Source organism: Salvelinus sp. IW2-2015, linkage group LG4q.1:29 (assembly GCF_002910315.2).
Source record: "Salvelinus sp. IW2-2015 linkage group LG4q.1:29, ASM291031v2, whole genome shotgun sequence".
NCBI lineage: Eukaryota > Metazoa > Chordata > Actinopteri > Salmoniformes > Salmonidae > Salvelinus > Salvelinus sp. IW2-2015.
Genome location: NC_036842.1, coordinates 42,837,593 through 42,846,560, shown reverse-complemented (window position 1 = coordinate 42,846,560; position 8,968 = coordinate 42,837,593).

Genomic DNA, 8,968 nt, shown 5'->3' with positions numbered 1-8,968 from the left:
TCACAAAGCCCTGACCTCAATCCTATTGAAAATGTGTGTGCAGAACTGAAAAAGTGTGTGCGAGCAAGGAGGCCTACAAACCTGACTCAGTTACACCAGCTCTGTCAGGAGGAATGGGCCAAAATTCACCCAACTTATTGTGGGAAGCTTGTGGAAGGCTGCTGAAACATTTTACCCAAGTTAAACAATTTAAAGGCAATGCTACCAAATTCTAATTTCAGTGTATTTAAACTTCTGACCCTCTGGGAATGTGATTAAAGAAATAAAAGCTGAAATAAATAATTCTCTCAACTGTTATTCTGACATTTCACATTCTTAAAATAAAGTGTTGATCCTAACTGACATAAAACAGGGAATTCTTACTAGGATTAAATGTCAGGAATTGTGAAAAACTAAGTTTAAATGTATTTGGCTAAGATGTATGTAAACTTCTGACTTCAGCTGTATGTGAGAATGCTGTTCATTGATTACAGTTCAGCATTCAACACTATTGAACCCTCCGAGCTCGACACCAAGCTGAAGACAATACCTTATTGCATATTGAATGCATATTGAGAGAAACCCCTTAGTGTCATGTCTTATCTGGAACAGCAAAGTGACTTCCCGGGCCCTGGAGAAGAATGGGTCTGAGCCATAAGAAATCACTTTAAGAATGCTTTTCATCAATCATGATAATTGTTTTGATAAGTCATTCGTCTCACTTTGGTTGCATGCCTCGTAGGTGCTTTCTCACCAATGAGAAACACACAAAATGAAACGTAACAAACATGAAACGTCCAGAGAGTGCAGTAACATTTCAGAGTTTTACACTCAGTGATGTGTACTATGTTAAAAGGTCAACCCCATTGTCATGCATGATGATTATACAACTATACAGCACAACCTCTTGACGAAAACATTTTCACAGAACACTTGTGATAGACTAATATTCCACAAAAACGCTTACCTTAAAAACCATACACCAGGTCCCCATTGTCTTTTAGACAGTCAGCAACTACCTGACCCTAATTTACCTGCTGTTTTCGAAACAAATCACTTCTTATTTTTAAAACAAAGATTTGCTTTCTGTTTTTTTATATTACACAACTCTGTGCTGAGGTCAGAGGAGCAGTGTATTGATGCAGTGGTTAGTGTTCCCTCCAGCAGTGACACAAAGCCCTGTCACTCTACAGAATGGTGATTAGATTTACCTTTTCTCTAATGGCCCCCTGTCCTCCATCCACCACCTGCCCTGGGGCCACACTAAAACAACACGAGGCTGCAATAGCCAGGACCTCAATCTACTCCATTGACGTACTGTATCTCCTTATCATTATATTTTCATACCGTAGCATGAGGGGACCTTATTTAAGCAACATGGTGTGGTTAGAACATGTGGTTTACTCATCTTGGTTGTGCATAACATGGGCCTAATCTCGGTTAACACGGAACTAAATCTCAGGTCATTTGGTCAGATTCTCAATTAAGTTTGTGTTCTGGGGGGAGACGTGTTGAAAGTAGATCCAAAAACTCAACACACTTCCAGCACTTTGGATGGGGTCATTGGCAAAGTTTCTTTTTACCAGGAGACTGTTGTGACATGTTCATTTAATTAAAATGATGTAGGAAGAGGGGTCCGTTAAGGTTGGGGGGTCCTTCCAGGGGCACACTAGAAAACTTAATTATGAAATTATGAAAAATATTTATAACATTCCACCCATGAGGTCACGAGTCATTTGCCTGCAGGAAAGACTACTGCTTTCCGATAAATGGTGTCGCCATAGTCATAGTCAAGAACTTTGGTTGAACATAGTTGAACGTACAATCTACTTCCTGCTGTTTAGGGAGAGGTATTATCTATTTACATAAAAGAAGCCTACTTAAATCTCAGCTTCTTAACTAGCTCATCCGTATGTTTTTAAACTTGGACGAGAAAACTTTCCGCATCAAATCCCCACCCCCAGTTTAAGCACCACCTTCGCCCAATCCTTCGATTATTATTATTATTATTGTGTGTTGTTCCACCCCAATGGTGGAACAAACTCCCTCACGACGCCAGGTCAGCGGAGTCAATAACCACCTTCCGGAGACACCTGAAACCCCACCTCTTTAAGGAATACCTAGGATAGGATAAAGTAATCCTTCTAACCCCCCCCCCCCCCCRCCCTTAAAAGAGTTAGATGCACTATTGTAAAGTGGTTGTTCCACTGGATATCATAAGGTGAATGCACCAATTTGTAAGTCGCTCTGGATAAGAGCGTCTGCTAAATGACTTAAATGTAAATGTAAATGTAAAAGCACACCATGTGATTATGTTGGGTCAGCGCCTAGCCACAGAAAACCATACAGGCATTTTCCAACCAAGGAGAGGTGTCACAAAAGTCAGAAATAGCGTTAGAATTAATCACTAACCTTTGATGATCTTCACCGGATGGCACTCCCAGGTCTCCATGTTAGACAATAAATGTTAGTTTTGTTCGATAAAGTTAATCTTTATGTCCAAATACCTCCTTTTTGTTTGTGCATTTAGTCCAGTAATCCAAATGCACAAAGTGTGCTCACAAAGTCCAGAACGAAAAGTCAAAAAAGTTCCATTATAGTTCGTGGAAACATGTCAAACAATGTATATAATCAATCTTTAGGATGTTTTTATCATACATCTTCAATAATATTCCAGCCGGACAATGCCTTTGTCATTAGAACGGAAAGGGAACGGAGCTCGCGCTCACGGCCGCGCACGATAAACAACTCAAGGCTTTCAACCTGACCACTGGTTGAAACAGCTCTTATTCGCTCCCCTTTCACAGTAGAAGCCTGAAACAACTTTTTAAAGACTGTTGACATCTAGTGGAAGCCTTAGGAAGTGCAATTTGACCCCATAGACACAGTATATTGGATAGGCAATCACTTAAAAAAAAACTACAAACCTCATATTTCCCACTTCCTGGTTGGATTTTTTCTCAGGTTTTTGCCTGCCATATGAGTTCTGTTATACTCATAGACATTATTTTAACAGTTTTGGAAACTTTAGAGTGTTTTCTTTCCAAATCTACTAATCATATTCTAGCGTCTGGGCCTGAGTAGCAGGCAGTTTACTCTGGGCACCTTATTCATCCAAGCTACTCAATACTGCCCCCCATTCCCAAAGGAGTTTTAAACTTTCAGTTTCAATTACTTAGTTAGCAAATGCAGCTGGATAGTTGAATTACTCAAACACCCGGTTCAAACAGAGGGATGCTATGTTAGCTAGCTGGCTATGACTATCCAACACAACACTGGAACTCTTCCAAGTCATGGTAAGCTTTTGGTTTTATTAATTGCAACCGGGGCCTGCCGGTCTAACTGCTAACTGACTATACACTGTAACGTTACTGCATTATTGTGTGTTTTTTTGCCTGGTCACATACAGCTGATGTGTTGTTCATTGAAGTCCATAAATGAAGGGAAAAGGTGAGAGGAGGAGAGTGCGCAGAGGCTATAATGAATTCAATGTGGCTGCTATGAAAGTGAACTGTGTTTATAAGTGACCCGGGGTGTATTCATTCCACCAATTCTGTTGAAAAACGTTTCTTAAACGGAAGCAAACAAAGCGGGGTAAAAATACCTGAATTTGTCCAATAGAAATTCTCGTTTGCAACTGTTGGACTAATGATTACACCCTAGATAAGCTAGATGCAGGCAAGAGTGTGCAAGGCGGTTTTGAATGTGTCACTGTCTGTCCATGTGTCACTGTCTGTCATCTCAAATTTTTCTCAAGACCTGTGTGCACCTACATTGTAAACTTTAATTCATAGGTTAGGTTTTAGCAACCTCATGATGGGTATAGGGAAAATGTGAGTATCATGTAGTAGCCTAAACCTATCGATGTTACATTGAACTGGGTGAATGGAATATGAATGACAGTCATCCAACAGGCTGCAATAGAAATAAGGCCATGCTCATGAAAAAAAAATTGTCCTCTCTCATCAGTAACAGCACTGACCACCACTGGCGTGATCACACAGTAGTCCTGAACAGCTGGTGCTCTCACGCATGCCTCAGTGTTGCTTGCCTTGAAGCGATCATAAAAAGGCATTTCGCCCATCTGGTAGGCTAGCGACACTGAGTAGCTCGCAGCTGGGTTTCCCTATGTAGTCCGTAATAGTTTGCAAGCCCTGCAACATCCGACTAGTGTCACGTGTAGTAAGAGGATTCAATCTTAGTCCTGTATTGATGCTTTGCCTGTTTGATGGTTCGTCTGAGGGCATAGCGGAATTTCTTATAAGCGTCCGGATTAGTGTCACGCTACTTGAAAGTGGCAGCTCTAGCCTTTAGCTCGGTGTGGATGTTAACTGTAATCCATGGCTTCTGGTTGGGATATGTGGGGACGACGTCGTCAATGCACGTATTGATGACGCCGGTGACTGAGGTGGTATACTCCTCGATGCCAGTGGATGAATCACGGAACGTATTCCAATCTGTGCTAGCAAAACAGTCCTCTAGCGTAGCATCCACGTCATCTGACCACTTCCGTATTGGTACTTCCTGCTTCAGTTTTTTCTTGTAAGCAGGAATAAGGAGGATATAATTATGTTCAGATTTGCCAAATGGAGGGCGACGGAGAGCTTTGTATACATCTCTGTGTGTGGATTAAAGGTGGTCTAGAGTTTTTTTCCCTTTGGTTGCACATGTGATGCACTGGTAGAAATTAGGTTAAAATAGATTTAAGTCCCAATTAAAGTCCCCAGCCACTAGGAGCACAGATTCTGGATGAGCATTTTCTTTTTTGCTTATGGCCTTATGCAGCTCATTGAGTGCGGTCTTAGTGCCAGCATCAGTTTGTTTTTTTATATATTTTTTATTTAACCTTAATTTATACAGGTTTTTCTCACTGAGATAACATCTCTTTTCCAAGAGAGACCTGGTCCAATAGCAGCAGGGGGAACAACGTTTCAGACAAAACAACTTACATACATTGTGGTGGTAAGTAGATGGCTACAAAAAATATAGGTGAAAACTCTCTTGGTAGATAGTGTGGTCTAGAGCTTATCATGAGGTACTCTACCTCAGGCAAGCAATACCTCGAGACTTCTTTAATAATAGAGACCAGCTGTTATTGACCAATAGACACACACCACCAGCCCTTGTCTTACTCGATGTAGCTGTTCTGTCCTGCTGATGCACGGAAAACCCAGCCAACTGTATATTATCTGTGTCGTCGTTCAGCCACGAATTGGTGAAATATAAGATATTTCCGTTTTTAATGTCCTGTTGGTTGGATAGTCTCGAACGGAGCTCATTCAGTTTATTCTCCAGTGATTGGACGTTGGCCAATAGAGGCGGGTTACCCACTCGCCGACAAATTCTCACAATGCACCCCGATCTCCGCCCCCTGTACCTCCGTCTTTTATTCATGCGGATGACGGGGATTTGGGCCTGGTCTCGGAGAAACAGTATATCCTCAGCGTCGGACTCATTAAAGAAAAAAACGTTGTCCAGTTCGAGGTGAAAAATCGCGGTTCTAATATCCAGAAGCTCTTTTCGGTCATAAGAGATGGTAGCAGCAACATTTTGTACCAAATATGTTACAAACAAATGTTACAAACAATGCGAAAAAATACACAAAATAGCACAGTTGGTTAGGAGCTCGTTAAACGGCAGCCATCCCACTACTGAGTTCCAGACTGCCTCTTAAGGAACGTCAGAAGAACTGTTCGTCAGGAGCTTCATGAAATCTGTTTTCAAGGGGCAAGCAGTCGCACACAAGCCTAAGATCACCATGAACATTGCCAAACGTTGGCCGGAGTGGTGGAAACGTGTTCTCTGGAGTGATAAATCACGCAGTACGACGGACAAATCTGGGTTTGGCAGATGCCAGGAGAACGCTACCTGCCCAAATGCATAGTGCCAACTGTAAAGTGGTCTTTCATGGTTCAGGCTAGGCCCCTTAGTTCCAATGACTTTCTAGATTATTCTGTGCTTCCAACTTTGTGGCAACAGTTTGAGGAAGGCCCTTTCCTGTTTCAGCATGACAATGCCCCTGAGAACAAAGCGAGGTCCATACAGAAATGGTTTGTCGAGATCGGTGTGGAACAACTTGACTGTCCTGCACAGAGCCTTGGCCTAAACCCCAACGAACACTCTTGGGATTAATTCAAACGCCGACTGCGAGCCAGGTCTATATATATACAGTACCAGTCAAAGGTTTGGACACAACTACTCAACTACTTTTCTTTATTTTGACTATTTCCTACATTGTAGAATAATAGTGAAGACATCAAAACTATGAAATACTGTAACACATATAGAGTCATGAAGTAACCAAAAAATTGTTAAACAAATCCAAATATATTTATGATTCTTCAAAGTAGCCACCCTTTGCCTTGATGACAGCATTGCACACTCTTGGCATTCTCTAAACCAGCACCTGGAATGCTTTTCCAACAGAAATGAAGGAGTTCCCACATATGCTGAGCACTTCTTGGCTGCTTTTCCTTCACTCTGCGGTCCAACTCATCCCAATCCATCTCAATTGGGTTGAGGTTGGGTGATTGTGGAGGCCAGGTCATCTGATGGACCACTCCATCACTCTCCTTCTTGGTCAAATAGCAGTGTGGAGGTGTGTTGGGTTATTGTCCTGTTGAAAAACAAATGATAGTCCCACTAAGTGCAAACCAGATGGGATGGCGTATCGCTGCATAATGCTGTGGTAGCCATGCTGGTTAAGTGTGCCTTGAATACTAAATAAATCACAGACAGTGTCACCAGCAAAGCACTCCCAGACCATCACACATCCTCCTCCATGCTTCACAGTGGGAACCACACATGCAGAGATCATCCATTCACCTACTCTGTGTCTCACAAAGACACACGGTTGGAACCAAAAATGTTAAATTTAACTAATCAGACCAACGGACAGATTTCCACCGGTCTAATGTCCATTGCTCGTGTTTCTTGGTCTGTGTAAGTCTCTTCCTCTTATTGGTGTCCTTTAGTAGTAGCTTCTTTGCAGCAATTCAACCATGAAGGCCTGATTCACGCAGTCTCCTCTGAACGTTTGATGTTGAGATGTCTGTTACTTGAACTCTATGAAGCATTTATTTGGGCTGCAATCTGGTGTGCCGTTAACTCTAATGAACTTATCCTCTGCATCAGAGGTAACTCTTGGTCTTCCATTCCTGTGGCGGTCCTCATGAGAGCCAGTTTCATCATAGTGCTTGATGGTTTTTGCGACTGCACTTGAAGAAACTTTCAAAGTTCTTGAAATGTTCCGGATTGACTGACCTTCATGTCTTAAAATAATGATGGACTGTCATTTCTCTTTGCTTATTTGAGCGGTCCTTGCCATAATATGGACAAGGTCTTTTAGCAAATAGGGCTACACCTACCTTGTCACAACAAAACTGATTGGCTCAAACGCATTAGAAATTCCACAAATTAACTTTTAACTGTCACGCCCTGACCTTAGTTATCTATGTTTTCTTTATTATTTTGGTTAGGTCAGGGTGTGACTAGGGTGGGTATGCTAGTTTTGTCTTATCTAGGGTTTTTGTATATCTAGGTTTTTTTGTAAGTCTAGGTATATATATGTCTATGGTGGCCTGATATGGTTCCCAGTCAGAGGCAGCTGTTTATCGTTGTCTCTGATTGGGGACCATATTTAGGTAGCCATTTTCCCTTGGGTATTTGTGGGTTCTGATCTATGTTTAGTTGCCTGTCTGCACTATCCATATTAGCTTCACGGTTCGTTTTGTTATTTTGTTACTTTTGTTCAGTGTTCGTTCTTTAATAAAGAAGAATCTACGCTTACCACGCTGCGCCTTGGTCTCCTCCCTACGACGGCTGTGACATTAACAAGGCACACCTCTTAATTGAAATGCATTCCAGGTGACTACCTCATGAAGCTGGTTGAGAGAATGTGCAAAGCTGTCATCAAGGCAAAGGGTGGCTACTTTGAAGAATCTCAAATATGTAATATAAAATATAAAAAACACTATTTTGGTTACTACATGATTCCATATGTGTTATTTCATAGTTTTGATGTCTTCGCTGTTATTCTACAATGTAGAAAATAGTAAAAATAAAGAAAAACCCTGGAATGAATAGGTGTGTTCAAACTTTTGACTGGTACTGTATACTGAACAAAAATATAATTCAATCTTGGTTTCATTAGACCAGAGAATCTCATGGTCAAATCAAATCAAATCAAATCAAATGTTATTTGTCACATACACATGGTTAGCAGATGTTAATGCGAGTCTAGCGAAATGTTTGTGCTTCTAGTTCCGACAATGCAGTAATAACCAACGAGTAATCTAACCTAACAATTCCACAACTACTACCTTATACACACAAGTGTAAAGGGATAAAGCATATGTGCATAAAGATATATGAATGAGTGATGGTACAGAACGGCATAGGCAAGATGCAGTAGATGGTATCGAGTACAGTATATACATATGAGATGAGTAATGTAGGGTATATAAACATAAAGTGGCATAGTTTAAAGTGGCTAGTGATACATGTATTACATAAAGTTGGCAAGATGCAGTAAATGATATAGTGTACAGTATATACATATACATATGAGATGAGTAATGTAGGGTATGTAAACATTATATTAAGTGGCATTGTTTAAAGTGGCTAGTGATAAATTTTTACATCAATTTCCATCAATTTCCATTATTAAAGTGGCTGGAGTTGAGTCAGTATGTTGGCAGCAGCCACTCAATGTTAGTGGTGGCTGTTTAACAGTCTGATGGCCTTGAGATAGAAGCTGTTTTTCAGTCTCTCGGTCCCTGCTTTGATGAACCTGTACTGACCTCGCCTTCTGGATGATAGCGGGGTGAACAGGCAGTGGCTCGGGTGGTTGTTGTCCTTGATGATCTCTATGGCCTTCCTGTGACATCGGGTGGTGTAGGTGTCKTGGAGGGCAGGTAGTTTGCCCCCGGGTCTGAGAGTCCTTTAGGTGCATTTTGGCAAACTCCAAGCGGGCTGTCATGTGCCTTTA